The following is an 18304-nucleotide window of genomic DNA, read 5'->3' on the forward strand; positions in this document are numbered from 1 at the left end:
AGAGGGATTTGGGCTCCTCTAGGAGGCCAGCTGCATGGCCTGGGACATGCCACCTCTGTGCCTTTTTTTCCATCAATAAATCCAGAGAAATTACTTTCATGGGCTCCACCTCTGTAAACAGGGTTTCTACTCATACCTCCTTGGTCAAGTAGCTGTGAGAATTCAGTGAGGTGACTTAACGCTTTCATTCACCAAATTCTTTTATTTTTTATATTTTGGAGCTGGGATTTTATTTTTAAAACGTTTCTATAGGTATTTTTATCTATAAAATATTTTACCTATAAAGTAGTTTATTTATTTTGTTTTTTAAGGCCGCACTTGTGGCATATGGAGGTTCCCAGGCTAGGGGTGGAATCGGAGCTACAGCTGCCAACCTACACCACAGCCACAGCAACACCAGGTCCTTAACCCACTACCAGGGCCAGGGATCAAACGGGTGCCTCCACAGAGACAAGTTGGATCATTAACCAACTGTACCACAGTGGGAACTCCTACGTGTCTGTTTTTCAACAGATACTTTTCAAGCAGCTACCAGGTGCTAGGCACGATTCCAGATGCAAGGGATGCTATGGCGAATAAAAGAAGGCAGAAATACCCGCTCTCCTGGAACTGACATTCCTGATCAGGGGTTTGCAAACTACAGCCCAGATCTGGCCAGTCTGTTTCTGCACAGACTGTGAACTCAAAATGGTTTTTGCATAGTTAAATGGTTGAAACTAATTTTTTTTTAAAAAGAATAACAAGGAGTTCCCATTGTGGCTCATTGGTAATGAACCTGACTAGTATCCATGAAGATGAGGGTTCGATCCCTGGCCTCAAAAAGTGGGTTAAGGATCCTGCGTTGCCATGGACTGTGGTGTAGGTTGCAGATGCAGCTTGGATCTGCCATTGCTGTGGCTGTGGTGTAGGCTGGCAGCTGCAGCTCTGATGTCAGCCCCTACCCTGGGAACTTCCATATGCTGCAAGTGTGGCCCTAAAAAAGCAAAAAATAAAAAAAATAAAAATAAGAAAGAATAACAGGAGTTCCTGCTGTAGTGCAGTGCAGCGGGATTGGCAGCATTTCTACAGTCAGCACGCAGGTTTCATCCCTGGCCTGGGAACTCCATATGCTATGGGGCGGCCAAAAAAAGAAAAAAAAAAAGTGTTTCCTGACATGTAAAAATTATATGGAATTCAACTTTCAGTGTTGACAAATGTAGTTTTATTGGCACACCACCATGCCCATCTGCTCTTGTATTAACCGTGGCTGCTTTGGCACTACAGAGACCACAGGGCCTTCAAAGCTGAAAATGGTTATTCTTAGGTCCTTTACTGATAAAGTTTGTCGGCTCTTCCTCTGGAGGCTTGCTGTTCACAGTGTGGTTTCTGGACGACAGCAGCAGCAGCCCCTGGGTGCCTGCTGGAAATCCAGACCTCCTGAGCCAGAATCTGTATTTTTTTTTTTTAAATTTTCTGTGTCTTTTTGTCTTTTCCAGGGCCACACCTGCAGCATATGGAAGTTCCCAGGCTAGGGGTCTAATCAGAGCTGTAGCTGCCAGCCTACACCACAGACACAGCAACGCAGGATCTGAGCCTTGTCTGCAACTTACACCACAGCTCACGGCAACGTCAGATCCTTAACTCACTGAGCGGGGCCAGGGATCGAACCTGTGACCTCAAGGTTCCTAGTCGGATTCATTAACCACTGTGCCACGACGGGAACTCCAGAATCTCCATTTGAACAAGATCCCCTGGGGAATCTGGTACCTGTTAAAGTGTGAGGTGCGCCGCCCTAAAACAATGCATGAGAGTTCCCTGGTGGTGCAATGAGTTAAGGATCCAGTGTTGTCACTGAATAATTTTCACTGCGGTGGTGCGGGTTTGATCCCTGGCTCAGGAACTTCCACAGGCCACAGGTGCGGCCCAAAACAAACAAACCAAGACACAAACACAACAACAAAAAAATCCATGATGAGTGTAAAATGCCAGGCACAGGGCAAGCCCTTAGTTCGAGCTGCAGTAAGCTGAGAAATGGTCCCCCATGAAAGCCACAGCTTAACTACCAGAACCTGTGACTATGCCACTTACATGGTTGCAGGGACCTTGCAGATGCAATTAAGGATCCTGAGATAAAGACATACACCTGGATTATCGAGGCGGGGCCCAAAGACGTCATCACCCGGGTCCTCCTAAGAGGAGCGGGGAGGTGGGCAAAGAAGCCGAGGCTGAAGAGAGAGGAGCAGCGGTGCTGGCAGCTAGAAGCTGGAAAAGGCAGGGAGACAGTTTCTTCCTTGCGGAGGGGGTTCCCCCCCCACCAGGAGGCGTGCAGCTCCGCGGACCCCTTGATTCCGACCTTCCCAACCGTAAGAGAACACGTTTGTCTTATTTTAAGTCCCTAAGTTTGCGGTGATTGTTAACAGCAGCGATAGGCAGAGGCTAGAGCTGCTATTATTATTACTACCAGTGCCGCCGTTGTTGCTGTGTGTTGAGTGCTGGCTCTGCCATCCCCCGACTAAGTTGTTTCAGGCCTGTTTCCTGGTCCTTAGAATGGAGGCGATGCTCTGCCTTCCTCGGGTCGTTGTGGGGCTTCGGTGGCACGATTGATGTGTGTGGGGTGGCTCATGGGTGGGTGGCCATAATTATGGACCTTGGTGGCCAGAGGGCTGGCTCTGGGTAACCTCAGGCGAGTCATTTACCGGTTCCCCTCCTACCCAGTGCAGATCAGGATGGGGCCTCCCTCCTGACGCGCTGAACCGAGACCCCCAAGCATAACTCCGGGTCCAGGCCTCATTGAGGAGAAGGCAGGTGTGTTGGGGGCCAAACTGAGGAGCATGGAATCGAATCTCTAAACTGGGGGTGGGGGAGGGGGCTCCCCGAGGTGTTCTGATTCGGGGCTCTGCCCGGCTCCTGGCGGCGGGAGATCATCTGCCATTGCTTTTCCGAGACGCGAAAATGCCCATCCCTTTGCTTTCCGTTGTAGCAGCAGCTGATCCCTCGTGGGGTTTCTGCCCTCACTGGGCTGGGGGCTCCGCTGGCTCCCTGAGGAGGGGGAAGGGCGGCGGAGCCCAGGAGGAGCCCGGCTCCGGCTCCTCTGCGCCTGTGGCGAGCGGAGCCTCGGCTCTCTAACCAGCCTGGCCTTCCCCGCCTTTGCTGCTGTGGGTCCTGGGCTCTGCTCCCCAGGAGCGTTTATTCCACTGAACTGGGACCATCCGTCTGTGGAGGGGGTTCCTTAACAGCAAGGACCTGTTAAATTGAAGGCAAGGGCTCCTGGCATGCAGCTCAGGGCCTGACACACAGAGAAGATTTGCTGGCCCCGTGACGGGATGACCAAAGTGATGGAGAGGCCCCAGCACAGACAGGCAGGCGGAGCTCATGGTAGAGCCTCTGCCAATGCTGGTTGACCAGTTGTTCCCCTGAGTCACTGGCGGCAGCATTTCCTGAGTGCCCACTGTGTGCTGATGGGATGCTGAGGGCTGGTCACTTCATCAGGTGTGGAGGACCCTCAGTTTTCTACCTGCTGGGGACCCAGGCTCAGAGAGGACGGGGTCTGAGGCAGTGGTGGGTGATGCTGGCTAAGTCCAGTGGCGTGTTCTGTGGGAAATGAGGGCTACTGAAGGCTTTGTGCTTCCACATTGGTTTTCTTTTGTTACTCCCCACCCCAAGTGTTTCTTATGAAAAATGTTCAAACATGCAGCAACCTTGATTTATGAACATTTTACAAAACCTAGCTTATCACCGATCCATCTATTCCTCCATGCATCCGTCCATGCATCCTCTTTTGGGGGCATTGCTCTTAATTTTTTGTTGTTGTTTTACGGCCACACCTGCGGCATAAGGAAGTTCTTGGGCCAGGGATTGAATCGGAGCCACAGCTGTGATCCTTAACCCACTGTGCCACAGTGGGAACTTCTTGTTTTTGCTTTTTCTTAGAATTTTCACCTTATACAAAATAGGGAGAATAATACAATCGATTTGGATGCACCCAACCTCAGCATCATGGCATTGGGCCTGTTCTGTGTCTTCTTTGTTCCCTGTCCCTGCTTCTCCCTTCCTCCCTTGCCCCATCCCTCCCTCCCTTTTTTTCTTTCCTCTCTTTCTTCCTTTTTTTTCTTTCCTTCCTTCTTTTCTTTAATTTTTTGGGAGGATTTAAATTTTTTTTTTATTCTTTCATTTGTCCAATTCAATTAAAAAAAATTTTTTTTTTTAGGGCCACACTGGCGGCATCTGGAGGTTCCCAGGCTAGGTGTTGAATTGGAGCTACAGCTGCTGGCCTACACCTACAGCCACAGCAACACCAGATCCGAGCCGTGTCTGTGACCTGTAGCACAGTAACACTAGATCCTTAACCCACTAAGCAGCATCAGGGATTGAACCCACAACTTCATGGTTCCTAGTCAGATTTGTTTCCTCTGCACCATGGTGGGAACTCCCCTCCATTCGATCTTTATTCACTTATTTACCCATCAGATACCTGGCTCAAATCCAGTTCTAGCTTCCCAACCTATGCACCCTGAGCAAGTCACAGGACTTTTCCCAAACTCTTCTCTGTTGTGCTGGTAACCAGGGCTTGGCTGCAGGGACGCACAAGGCCCAGCCCACAGCTGGTATTCACAATGGGCAGCTGCGGTTTTTTTTTTTTTTTTTTAATGACTTAAAAAATATTTTTTATTATAGTTGATTTACAATGTTCTGTCAGTTTCTCCTGTACAGCAAAGTGACCCAGTGATACATCTACATACATTCTTTTCCTCATATTATCTTCCATCATGTTCTATCCCAAGTGACTGGATATGGTTCTTTGTGCCGCACAGCAGGACCTCATTGCTCATCCATCCTAAATGTCATAGTTCACATCTACTAATCCGAGACACCTTTTCCTTTTATTTGTGCATTTTTTTATGCAAAGGTTTGATGGGGAGCCCTCCCTGGTTACCTCCAGGCTAAGGGGCTCTGTCAGAGACACTAGCAGCCTGGTGGGCAGGGCAGAGCTGATGGGCACGGGCTGAGTGTGGGCTAAGAAGAGGCTCAGGTAGCCAGGTCCCAGTGGGTCAGGCCAGGACCACCCCACTCTGCACCTGCTCTGCAAGCCTGGGCCTTGGACACCCACACGAGGAGGCAGGTGCACAGCGCACGTTAGACTGAGGTCTTCCCTCTCCCTGCCCGCCCCCCCGCCACCTCCCTCTCTCAGTCACTGTACCAGAGGCCCAGGATCCCTCCTGAGAGCCACTCAGGTGGCTTCTGGGGCTCGGTATTATTAACAAGGCACTTTTTTGGAAATTCACATAACAAAAATAACTTCTTTTTCTGTCTCTCTCAGTATTTTCTTTTTTTTGGGGGGGGTGCTTTTTAGGGCCACACCTGTGGAATATGGAAATTCCCAGGCTAGGGATTAAGTCAGAGCTACAGCTGCCAGCTTACACCATAGCCACAGCAATGCTGGATCTGAGCTGTGTCTGTGACCTACACCACAGCTCACAGGAACGCTGGATCCTTAACCCACTGAGCAGGGCCAGGGATGGAACCCTCGTCCTCATGGATACTAGTTCTTTACCACTGAGCCACAGTGGGGGCTCCTAAAATTAACTATTTTATTTTAGCTTGTTTTTAGGGCAACACCCAGGGCATATGGAAGTTCCCAGGCTAGGGGTCAAATCGGAACTGTAGCTACCGGCCTACACCACAGCCACAGCAACGCAGGATCCAAGCCACTTCTGCGACCTACACCACAGCTCACGGCAATGCTGGATCCTTAACCCACGGAGCAAGGCCAGGGATCAAGCCTGCATCCTTGTGGATGCTAGTCAGATTCACTTCCGCTGCGCCACCAGAGGAGCTCCCAAAATTAACTATTTTACAGTGAGGAGTTCAGCCACTTCTATCTAATTCCCAAACATTCTTTTCACACACCCACCCCTGCCCACCCCCACCCCACCCCCGGATAAACCCCTGTACCCATTAACTCTCTCAGCCCCTCAGTCCCTGGTAACCACTCATCCGCCTCGTGTGTCTATGCGTTGACCCATTTGGGGTATTTCATATAAATGGAGTCATGGGACACGGCCCGAGTGTCGGGCTGCTTCCACTTGGCCTGTTTGTTTTCGAGGTTCATCCACGTCGCAGCTTGTGCCTGGGGCTCGTGCCCAGCGAGCACCCTTTCCCAGGTCTCCTTATACCCAGGTTCCTCCAGAGAAACCCCTGAGGCAGGGCTGCAGGGCAGTCGCCGTGCACACCTCACCTGCCTCCTGAAGGTCATCTCGCCACAGCGAGGCCAGACGTGTTAATAGCAGATGTTTTCATTTGGGGCAATCTCAGAAAGAAAGCAAAAGAGGTACCACCTTATTTCACGTGGTCTTTTCTGATGCCCAGCACGTGAGCACCATTAGGAAAGGTCCCTCCTGGTGACAGTGGAATTCCAGGTGTCTGGGATAGAGGAGTAAGGGGGCTGAGATAAGCTGGGAGTCAGGAACCTTCTGGATACCCCTGCATCTCACCGAGTGGGCAGTTGCTAAGGTAACCAAAGGCCCCAGGTTGTCCAGGACTGTCCTAGTTTTAGCACCAGGATTCCCATGTCCCAGGAAATCCCTGCGCCCCAGACTAACTAGGGGTGGTTAGTAACCCTCGTGACTTCCTGGAGTCCCTGAACTTGGACCACAGGGCTGAGGGAGGGATGGACAGAGTGGGAGCCCCCGTTTCACTGCGGAAAGAGAGCGGGGGAGGGGAGAGGGGAGCAGGAGGAGGAGGGCTGGCCCAGGTGTGTGTCAGCCGCCCACGCTGGACCCTCTAGTGGAGCCGTTTCACACCCAGGGCTCGCTCTGCCGTACCTGTGCCCACCAGCCTGGTCCAGGACTGGGGGCTCCCATCCTCCAACCCCACGTGCCACTGCCCAGCTCACTGAGCTTTTGGGAGGCAGGACCTGGCTTCTTGCCACCTGCCTGAGCGTCCCTTCTGGTGCCTCCCCCACTTCTCCACTCATGCGTTAAATGCCCCTCCCTCTGGGACCCCCTTCCAAGAGCAAAGTAGACATTACCCCAGGGTTGGGTGGGGGTCAGCTTTTCCTGTTTGAGAGACAGGGGCTGCACTGTGTCTAGAGAGCTGGGGGTGGGCCAGGCTCCTTCTGGGAGACGGAGGACTCCTGGGTGACACCCTCAGTAGAGAAGTGAGAGGCTCCCTTTTTAACTTTTATTTATTATCTTTTTGGGTCCCCACCTGCAGCATATGGAGGTTCCCAGGCTAGGGGTTGAATTGGAGCTACAGCTGCTGGCCTGCGCTACAGCTCAAGCAATGCCGCATCTTTAACCCACTGATCGAGCCAAGGATCAAACCTGCATCCTTGTGGATACTAGTCAGATTTGTTTCCCCTTTTTAATTTTTTTTTCACTTTTAAAAGTTTTATTGTAGTATAATTGATTTACAAGGTTGTGATAACTTTTGCTGTACAACAAACTGATTCAGTTATTCACACATCCATTCTTTTTTGGATTCTTTTCCAGTATAGATGAACACAATACTGGGTAGAGTTCCCTGTGTTATACAGCAGGTCCCTGTTGGCCAGTCATTCATATACCACAGTGTGAGGCTCACTTTTTCAAGTAATTTAGTTTTGGAGTTCCCGTCGTGGTGCAGCGGAAACGAATCTGACTAGGAACCGTGAGGTTTTGGGTTCGATCCCTGACCTTGCTCAGTGGGTTAAGGATCCGGTGTTGCTGTGGCTCTGGCATAGGTTGGCAGCTGTAGCTCCAATTAGACCCCTAGCCTGGGAACTTCGATATGCTATGGGTGTGGCCCTAAAAAGAAAAAAAATTCATTTTATGGAAATATAGTTGATTTACAATGTTGTTTGTGGTGTACAGCAAAAGTGATTCAGTTATACACCCACACATATAATTTATTTTTTACATTCTTTTCTGTTATGATTTATTATAGCACATTGAATATAGTTCCCTGTGCTATATAGTAGGACCTTTCTGTTTTATCTATTTTATGTATAGTAGTTTGTATCTGCTAATCCCAAATGCCTAATTGATCCCTCCCTTAAGCCCTTTCCCCTTTGGTAATCATAAGTTTGCTTTCTATGTCTGTGAGTCTGTTTCTGTTTTGTAAATAAGTTCATTTGTACCATATTTTAGATTCCACATATGTGATATCATATGGTATCTGTCTTCTCTTTCTGACTTCACTTAGTATGAGCATCTCTAGGTGCATCCATATTGCTGCAAATGGCATTATTTTATTCTTTTTTATGGCGGAGTAATATTCCATTATATAAATACACTACATCTTCTTTATCCATTCATCTGTCAATGGCCACTTAGGTTATTTCCATGTCTTGGCGATTGTAAATAGTGCTGCTATGAACATAGGGGTGCATATGTCTTTTCAAATGAGAGTTTTCTCTGGATATATGCCCAGAAGTGGGATCATTGGATCATATGGCAACTCTAGCTTTTTAAAGAACTTCCATTCTCTTTTCTGTAGTGGCTGCACCAATTTACTTTCCTAACAATAGAGTAGGAGGGTTCCCTTTCCTGCACACCCTCTCCAGCATTTGCTATTTGTAGAATTTTGATGAGGGGCTCATTTATTTATTTTTTTTTCTTTTTTGGCCACCCTGTGGCATATGGAACTCCCAGACCAGAGGTCAGATCTTAGCGGCAGTTTTGACCTATGCCACAGCTGTGGCAACACCAGATCCTTCAATTCACTGTGCCAGGAGGGGGTAAAACTTGAGTCCTCGTGTGCAGAGATGCTTCTGAACCCCTTGTGCCTCAGCAGGAACTCTAAGAGGCTCACTTTTTTGATCTGTCTTTCCATTTGTCCTTCTGTCCAGGAAGCAACCCCTGCCCCATCCAAGACAGGATCCTGATGATAAGACAGGAGGACCCAGCCATGTCTGTGTGTCTGGGGAGAGAGAAGATGTGGGCTGTTTGCCCCCAAATGTAAGACCCCCCAAGTCAGCAGGCCAGTGAGTAGAGCAGGTGGAAAAACCAGAATTGGACTGAGGTGGAGGATTTGGAAAGAAGGCAGCTCTGGGTTCGGCTGCAGGTGTCAGTTTAAATGTCCTTGACTCGGGAATGAGGGCAACTTTAGGACAAGGGCCGTGTCTTACCATGTCCCCCCATTCCTCATGTTTATCACAGGGCATGGCACATGGGAGGTGCTCAGCAAATCTTTTCTGGACAGATGATATCAGAGGGAGACTGACTCATCATGGGCCCCTGGGCAAGTCACTTTTCCCCTCTGCAGGCTGGACAGGGAGTCCTAAGTGTCCTTGGACCTCCCAGCTTGAACAGACCCTGCTCACCCAGCCCGTGCTTGGTGTTTGGCCATTGGCGGTCCTGAAGTGGTTTGTGGGCATCGCCCTGCCCTTTCGGGGAAGCTGGGCAGTTCCTACATCTGGCCTCAGGACATGCTGCTTTGCGGGGGAGGGGGGAACCCCTGGACCAGCCCCAGGCTCCAGAGAGGGAGCGCTCACATGGTGCCCCAGCTCCACACGCCAGGAAGATTGGAACAAAATCCAAAATCCCAACCATGGCCTGACCCTGAATCTCCACCCCCTCGCCCCCACCAAACCCAACCCCACAACTACCTCAGTTCTCTCCTGCCTCAGGGCCTCTGCAGAGATGTTCCCTCTGCCTGGAACCCCCCCTGCACCCCCACACCCCCGCACCTCCCCGCCAGTCTTCCTCTCTCTCTGCCTCCAGTTCATACTTCAAGCCTCGCCCAGGTGCTGAGTTCTCCGAGCCTCCCCAGACTCCCACCCCCATTACTCTGCCTCCAGACACCCCGTTCTTTTCCTCCATAGGAGTCTCATCATTTTATTGTCATGGTTTGTTCCTTCTCTTTTGGGGACAGGGCTGGGTCCGCCTCGTTCCTTACTGAATCCCTGTCTGGCGCAGAGTAGATGCTCAGTAAGCATTTGTTGAACGAATACATGAATGAGGAGGATGTTACCAGTCTTTGCTCCCTTCGTCCCCTGCTCCACACCCTCCACACACCGCCCTCCCCTCACCAACTATGTCCTGCTTTCACGTTGCTGACTTACCGAGGGCTGCTTTTTTTGCCGGGCACTGTGCTAAACCCTCTGTGCAGAAACCTTATGAGGAGGGTAGCTCCCATTGCCATACTTTACGGATGTGGCAGCTGAGGCTCAGAGAGGTCAGGCCCCAGGCCACACAGCATGGAGGGAGGAAGCAGGATCCGACTGACGTTTGCTCCAACCTCTGGGCCTGTGCTCTGAATCTCCAACCAAGTGTCCTGAGGTGGGCCCCCGTCCTGGCCCCTGCCCCCTGCAGAAACAAGCAGGAGCTGGAGAGTTCCACGGGGCCCCAGCTGCCTCACCTGGACAGCGGCCTGGCTCCGGGTTAGGTTTCGCTGTTCCTCACTGCCTCCCAAATTAGTTCAACGTTCAGCCCAGGGCCTGCGGTGTCTACTTGTTTTCTGTAACTGGAGCTTCCCCAGCTCTTGGCCCTGAGATCCAGAACTCGGCTTCGGCTCAGGCTCCTGATTTCCTTGGAGGGTGAGATGATGTGAAATGATTTCCCCGGCAGCGGAGAGCCCAGCGGGGGGGTCAGTTTGTTGTCCCCACCACCCACCCCATGAGCAGGTAGGGAAGGGACATAGTGTATCAGCAGCGCCTCCCTTTCTCGTTGCACCCTGGCAACAGGTGATGAACCCGAGAGCTCAGAGTGACTGGGTGACGGACCCAGTGTCACACAGCAAGTGAGAGGCGGGGTGCCATTTTTACCCAACCACCCAAGCTCTTCCTCCCAGATGCCTTTCCAAGACCAGAGCCTGGAGGCTCAGTGGTGAAAACCCAGATTTTGCCCACACAGGGCTCCAAGTTGAGCAGAAAAAGACCAGATTGAGTGCAAACAGTGATCAAAGCAACACCCGCCAACATGAGACAATGTATATTTTTAGACAGTGAGTGAGTCAGCCCCTGATGATTCACAGGCCTGGCTGGGCTTGCAGGGCAGCCCCAGGCCGCTGAGGGCAGGGCGGGAGATCAGCCACACCGGATGGACCAGGGCAGGAAGGCTGGGAGGGGTTGACCAGGCTCGGCGGGGCGCCTCCTTTGCCATCCACTGTTCTATCAAGGGTTCGATCCATACTTTGAATATTGCTTGGAAAGTGTTCACGCCAACACGACTAGAAGTTGATGGTATAAGCAGCTTTGTGACATTTTGTAACCACCCACCCTGGACTGGACTTTGTGCAAGGAGCCCCAGAGACGGTGGCAGCGAAAAGTAACAAAGCCCTGACCTCCGGCAACTTCTTTGTGGGCCGGTCTCCATCGCAACAGTTCAGCCCCACTGTTATTTTATCTTTCCGTAAAAGATGTTTCATTGAGATTTTGCTACATAAATAGCGACGAAAAAGCTGGGAAGACTGAAGGGAGCAGCTGTCGCCTCCCCCTGCGCAGGTCACTAAGGGACCTAAGAGCAGTGAACTGGGGAGGCAGAATCCGCCTGGGTGCTACCTGGCCCAAGAGGAGTCTGATAGGAGGGAAAGAGGGAGGGGCTAGCAGAACGGCAGCCTTGGGTGCTATGTAAATGAATGGGTGTGGCTATGTGCCAATAAAACTTTATTGATAAAAACAGGAAGTGAGCCAGTGTTGGCCTGGGGGCCATAGTTTGCTGATCCCAGTTCTCTAAGATGCCTTCATCCACTCCCTGTCTCCCCTTATTTGCCCGCCACTGTGTGACGAATAGACCCGTCTCCCCACCAGGACCTGCCTGAAACCTTCTCCCTTGCTTGCTAGTTTTACGGGTAAAAAAGGCTACAATGAAAGTTACTGCCATGGCTCAGCAGAAACAAATCTGACTAGCATCCATGAGGACGCAGGTTCGATTCCTGGCCTCACTCAGTAGGTTAAGGCTCTGATGTTGTGGTGAGCTGTGGTGTAGGTCACAGATGTGGCTTGGATCAGGCGTTGCTGGGGCTGTGGTGTGGGCCAGCATCTACAGCTCTGATTCGACCCTTAGCCTGGGAACCTCCATATGCTGCAGGTGCGGCCCTAAAGAGATGGAAAAAAACCAAAAAAAAAACGGGCTACAGTGGTCTACTTTCAATGAAAAGGCATTCTTGTTTGGCTTCACAAGCCCCCTACACACAGGGGTTTATGGACTATGTTGGACTGTGGCCTTCTGGAGCAGCAGCTTCCACATGTCATTCTGTGTCCAACCATGTGCTTGGAGGAATTGGAGAAGGCTTTGCAGAGCATCCCCCAAGTGGTACCCAGGCCCATATATCTTCTTTGCTTTAGATAGAAACTGGCAACGAACAAACAGACCAAAAAAAAGAAAAAAAAAAGGGTGTGTGTGTGTGTGTGACAGAGCAGGGCCTCTTCTGGTCTTCTGCTCTGTCCCTGGGGGGTCTGGGCAGCCCCATTTGCCCTTTTCCCACTCTATATTCACTTGACAAGTCCAACAGGAGAGAGATAAGGGGCAGAGGTGAGGGCCTTGACCTGTACCCCAGCCCTGTGTGTTGTGGGCACACAGTCCCGAGCCTCAGCTTTCTCATCTGCAAAATGGACAGAGATAAGGCCCACCTCCTGGAGTTTGTCAGAGCACCTTGCTGGCTTGGCTTCTAAAATTCGAGATGAAGTGTCTGACATATTAATTGTGTATGTATTTATGGACCGATAGTCCCCAACGTAAATGATGGTTTTCCTTATGATGGTTAGACTGAATTTTTTATTTTATTATTGTTTTTTTCTTTTTTTTCCTTTTTTTCTTTTTTTGTTGTTGTTGTTGTTGTTGTTGTTGCTATTTCTTGGGCCGCTCCCGCGGCATATGGAGGTTCCCAGGCTAGGGGTTGAATCGGAGCTGTAGCCACCGGCCTACGCCAGAGCCACAGCAACTTGGGATCCGAGCCGCGTCTGCAACCTACACCACAGCTCACGGCAACGCCGGATGGTTAACCCACTGAGCAAGGGCAGGGACCGAACCCGCAACCTCATGGTTCCTAGTCGGATTCGTTAACCACTGCGCCACGACGGGAACTCCCTGTTTTTTTCTTTTAACGGCCACACCTGTGGCATATGGAAGTTCCCTGGCTGGGGGCTGAATCAGAGCTGCAGCTGCCGGCCCACATCACAGCCACAACACCACCAGATCTGAGCCACATCTGTGATCTACGCCATAGCTTGCGGCAACACCAGATCCTTAACCCACTGAGTGAGGCAGGGGATCGAACCCACATCCTCACACAGACAACATTGAGTCCTTAACCCACTGAGCCACAACAGGAACTCCATTTTTTTCCCTTTTACTTTAAATGGTGTGAAAGCACTTACACATTCAGTAGAAGCCATACTTCGAATGGTGAATTTTTATCTCTTCCAGATGTCATATGTGGTCTGATCTTGTCGCATGATGCCGGGCAGCAGCAGCCACGTGGTCATGAGTGTCAACAATTGATAGCCTTACAACCGTTCTGGACCCAGACAACTATTCTGATTTTCACTTTCCGCCCAGTATTCAATAAGTTACATGAGATATTCAGCTTTATTATAAACTAGGGTCTGTTAGATGATTTTGCCCAACTGTAGACTAATGTAAGTGTTCTGAGCACATTTAAAATTCCTGTCATGGCTCAGTGGGTTAAGGATCCTACACAGTGTCCATGAGGATGTGGGTTCAATCCCTGGCATTGCCATGTGCTGTGGTGTAGGTCACTGATGTGGTTCAGAACCTGTGTTGCTGTGGCTGTGGTGTAAGGTGGCAGCTGCAGCTCTGATTTGACCCCTAGCCTGGAAACTTCCATATGCTGTAGGTGCAGTTCCAAAAAGAAAAAGAATAAAAATAAAGTGGTCCAGGCTCAGCTACGTTAGGTGTACGAAGTGCATTTTCCATTTACGATATTTTCAATTTCCGATGGCGTATCAGGATGTAACCCCATGGCAAGTCGAGGAGGATCTGTGTGTGCGTAAGTTGGGAGATTATACGGAAGAGGCCTGTCTTAGTAGCCCTGCCATACGCGGTCACTGGCCCGAAGCAGCCTATGGAAAGATGACCTGCTCCTTCTGCAGCTAAAAATCTATAATATTATAGAGAACCTACTCTATGCCAGTTCTGAGCTAAGCCCTTCAGAGCTTTATTTCACTTTGTCCTCAAATAGTCCTGTGAGTTTGGTACTGTGCTTTCCCCCCTGCTACAGATAAGGTGCAGAGAGATTAAGTCAATTGCCTGAGGTCACACAGCTAACAAGAAGGATGCAGACCCGGGTACCTGGACCTCACACACGGCCTGGCAGGGAGTAGTAACAATTGCTGGTATGTTTTGACCAGAAATTGGCCCTAAGCCTGTCTGGATGCAAAGTGTACCATATTATGAGAGATGAATATATTATTACCTCCAAAAAATTAACCAAAATTCCATATCATCCAGTATCCAGTCCATATTCACATGTTCCCAGTTGTCCCAAGCTACAAAAATATATATATTTCATAGCTGCTGGAGTTCCCATTGTGGCACAGTGGGTTAAGAATCCAGCTGCAGCATTTCAGGAGCTGTGGAGTGTGATCCCCAGCCCAGTGCAGTAGGTTAAAGGATCCAGCATTGCTGCAGGGAACTTCTGTCTGCAATGAGTGAAAAAATACTATATGTATATGTATGTCATCATTGCCTTTTTTTTTTTTTCCTATCTTTTTAGGGCTGTACCAGTGGCATATGGAGGTTCCCAGGCTAGGGGTCTAATCAGAGCTGTAGCCACCGGTCTACACCACAGCCACGCCAGATCCGAGCCACATCTGTGGCCTATACCGTAGCTCACTGCAATGCCAGATCCTTAACCCGCTGAGCAAGGCCAGGGATCGAACCCGCAACCTCATGGTTCCTAGTTAGATTTGTTAACCACTGAGCCACGATGGGAACTCCAATCATTGGCTTTTAAAAAGAGGATTCTAGGAGTTCCTGTCGTGGCGCAGTGGTTAACGAATCTGACTAGGAACCATGAGGTTGCGGGTTCGATCCCTGGCCTTGCTCAGTGGATTAAGGATCTGGCATTGCCATGAGCTGTGGTGTAGGTTGCAGACACGGCTGGGATCCTGCGTTGCTGTGGCTGTGGCGTAGGCCAGTGGACACAGCTCTGATTAGACCCCTAGCCTGGGAACCTCCATATGCCGTGGGAGCGGCTCAAGAAAAGACAAAAAATAAATAAATAAATAAATAAATAAAAAGAGGATTCTGTCACACTCAGTTCATACCCTACATTTGGTTATTTGGTTATGTCTTTTCAGCCCTTTAATCTATTTTCATCCTCCCATCTTTCATTTCCCCTGTGACATTGACTTTGAAAGAATCTAGGTCTTGGAGTTCCTGTTGTGACTCAGCGGGTTAAGAACCTGACTAGTATCCTTGAGGATGCAGGTTCAATCTCTGGCCTCGCTCAGTGGGTTAAAGGATCCAGTGTTGCCTTGAGCTGTCACCAATGCATCTTGGATCTGGCATTGTCATGACTGTGGCATGGGCTGGCAGCTGCAGCTCAGATTTGACCCCTAGTCTGAGAACTTCCTCATGCCGCAGGTCTGGCCCTTAAAAAGAAAGAAAAAAAAAGACTCTAGGTCTTTCATTTTATCATTGAGCTCAAATTCTTATCATCTAATTATCTGCTCCTGAAGTTACTTAACGTTCCTCTGTCCTCTGCATGTTCTGTAACCTGGAAAGCTTAAACCTTGAGACTTAACTAGATTCTGATGCAACTTTTTAGGCAAGAATCCCCATGGGTGGCATTTTGTTGCATCACCCTGGGGAACTCACACTGGCAGTTTATACCCCTCAGTGATACTGAGTTGATTACTTAATTTAGGTGTTGCCTACCCGGTATCTCTGTTATAAACTCTGTTGTCCCCTGTGCAATAAGCAACCCATGGGGTGATGTCTTGGTACCAGATCAATATCCTGTCCCTAAATGGACTTTTACCTGGGGCTCCCACAGCCAGTAGAGATCCTTTCCTGAAACCGATATTGCACCTGAGTTTGCAAAACCATGATTTTTTTCCCCCGTCATTCCTTCTATGTTTTTAGATGGTATTTACTTCTGCAGAAAGAGCTTTCCCCCTACTTTTATTTTCTAAGTATAGCCAGTTCTCATTATTGGTGGTAGTTAGGTTCCATTGGGTCATCTTGAACGCTAAACCATCACTCTTGGAGGAAATACCGGCTTAGGTTCTTATGAGCCTTGGGTCACCATCTCTTAGTCCACCAGTCACTATACAACCTTGTTTTATGTGCATTTCTGTTTTAAGACTTATTGTTCAATATGTTTTTGATTCATTAAGAGTGAACTCATGGCCAACGGCACTAAAACTCGTGCCTGAAGGAATCTCATCTAACACACATTTTCACCACAACGCATATCACAGCCTCTTCTGCTTAGAAACAGTAGACAGCAATTCACTACACTTGGGGCCATTTTAAGCAGCAAAATCACCAACAAATCCCACAAAAATGTGGGGGGAAAAAACACCCCCTGGCTCTCAGTAGACCACAAAAAGGACCTTTGTTATTGAGAGCTGAAATAAGAAGGCAGAGAATTGCCTTGTTGAAGCTTACCTGGGCACTTATATGCCAGGCTATTTATTTATTTATTTTTTAGCCACTTTAGGTATGTTGGAGAATGACCATGACAGTTGCTGGGAGAATTGATTTGGGGGTTAGAAATAAAGTTTACTGAGTAGACAAACTTGCAAATACTGAATCTGGGGATGATGCGGATACACTGCGTGGATCTGCTCACAGGAATGTTTGTTTACTGAGTACCTTGTGGTTCAGCATGGGCACTGTTCTTCCAGATGTTCCCAAGTCTCAGTTGAGCCAAGGGGACTCCTTCATGTTGGCTTTTGTGACCTTCTGACATGACTCTTTTTGTCTTTGATAACTTTCTTGCTTTTTGGTACAAGATATCCTAAGCTGATTTGGAATCAGCCATTTCTCCAAAGAGCCTCGGTTAAGAAGAAATGGTGACTTGTGGGTGCCGAGGGGGAGGGGGAGGGAGTGGATGGACTGGGAGTCTGGGATTAATAGATACACATTATTGCATTTGGAGTGGAGAAGCAATGAGATGCTTCTGTAGAGCACAGGGAACTCTAGTTGCTTGTGATAGCGCATGATGGAGGATAATGTGAGAAAAAGAATATACGTGTGTGTGTGTGTGTATGACTGGTCACTTTGCTGTACAGTAGAAATTGACAGAACATGATAAATCAACTATAATGGAAAAAAATAACTAAAAAAAAGAAGAAATAAAAAAAAAGGTATTTAGAAACAGCTGAGTATTGTGTGCTCACTACTACTGGGGTGTCATTGCTCTTAGACCATTTCAGTGGACAGAGATAGAAAATGTATTGATACCTGTATACATATTAATATTTCTGATTCAAATTTCAGTTGGCAAGAGTTATTTCTTAATGACTTTTTATTGCATTAAAATATGACATAAAATTTACCATCTTAACCATCTTTAAGCAAACAATTCAGGGACATTAAGTACCTTCACGTTGTTTTGCAACTATCACCCACCATCCCTTATCACACAGTTTTTATCATCCCAAACTGAAATGATACACTCATTAAAAAATAACTCCCCAGAATCTCCTTGTGGCACAGTGGGTTAAGGATCCTTTGTTGTCACTGCAGTGGCTTGGGATGCTGCTGTGGTATAGGAACTTCCATATGTCATGGGTGTGGCCAAAAAAAAAAAAAAAAATCCCCATTACCTTTCCTCCCCAGCTCCTGGTAACCACCAGTCTCCTTTCTAGGCATGTGACTACTCTACATACATCATATAAATGAAATCACATAATATTCATACTTTTGGGACTGGTTCTTTCCTTCCTTTTTTTTTGGTGGAAGTTCTCGGATCAGGGATTGAACCTGTGCCACAGCTGCTGTGATGCTGAATCCTTAACCATCTGTGCCACAAGGGAATATCTGTGACTGTTTTCTTTCAATTAACGTAATGTTTTCAAGGTTCATGCAAACTGTAGCATGTGTCAGAATTTCCACCTTTTTCAAGACAGCATAATATTCCATTGTATATTTATACCACATTTTGCTTATCCATTTATCGGTTTGTGGAGATATGACTTGTTTCTACCGTTTGGTTATTGTGAGTAATGCTGCTATGAACATGTGTGTACAAATACCTATTCGTTTGAACTGCTTTTACATTATATCTATAATTCTTTTACATCGAAAATCTAATACCATTCATATTTATCCTTTGCTTTATCCTACAATAAGCATAGCATATTTCCAAAATTGTAATAGCAATGACTTCTAAAATAAACCTACAGGAGATGGAAAGATTAATGGGGAGAGGG

The sequence above is a fragment of the Phacochoerus africanus genome, chromosome 5 (genome assembly GCF_016906955.1).
Source record: "Phacochoerus africanus isolate WHEZ1 chromosome 5, ROS_Pafr_v1, whole genome shotgun sequence".
In the NCBI taxonomy this organism is placed as follows: Eukaryota; Metazoa; Chordata; class Mammalia; order Artiodactyla; family Suidae; genus Phacochoerus; species Phacochoerus africanus.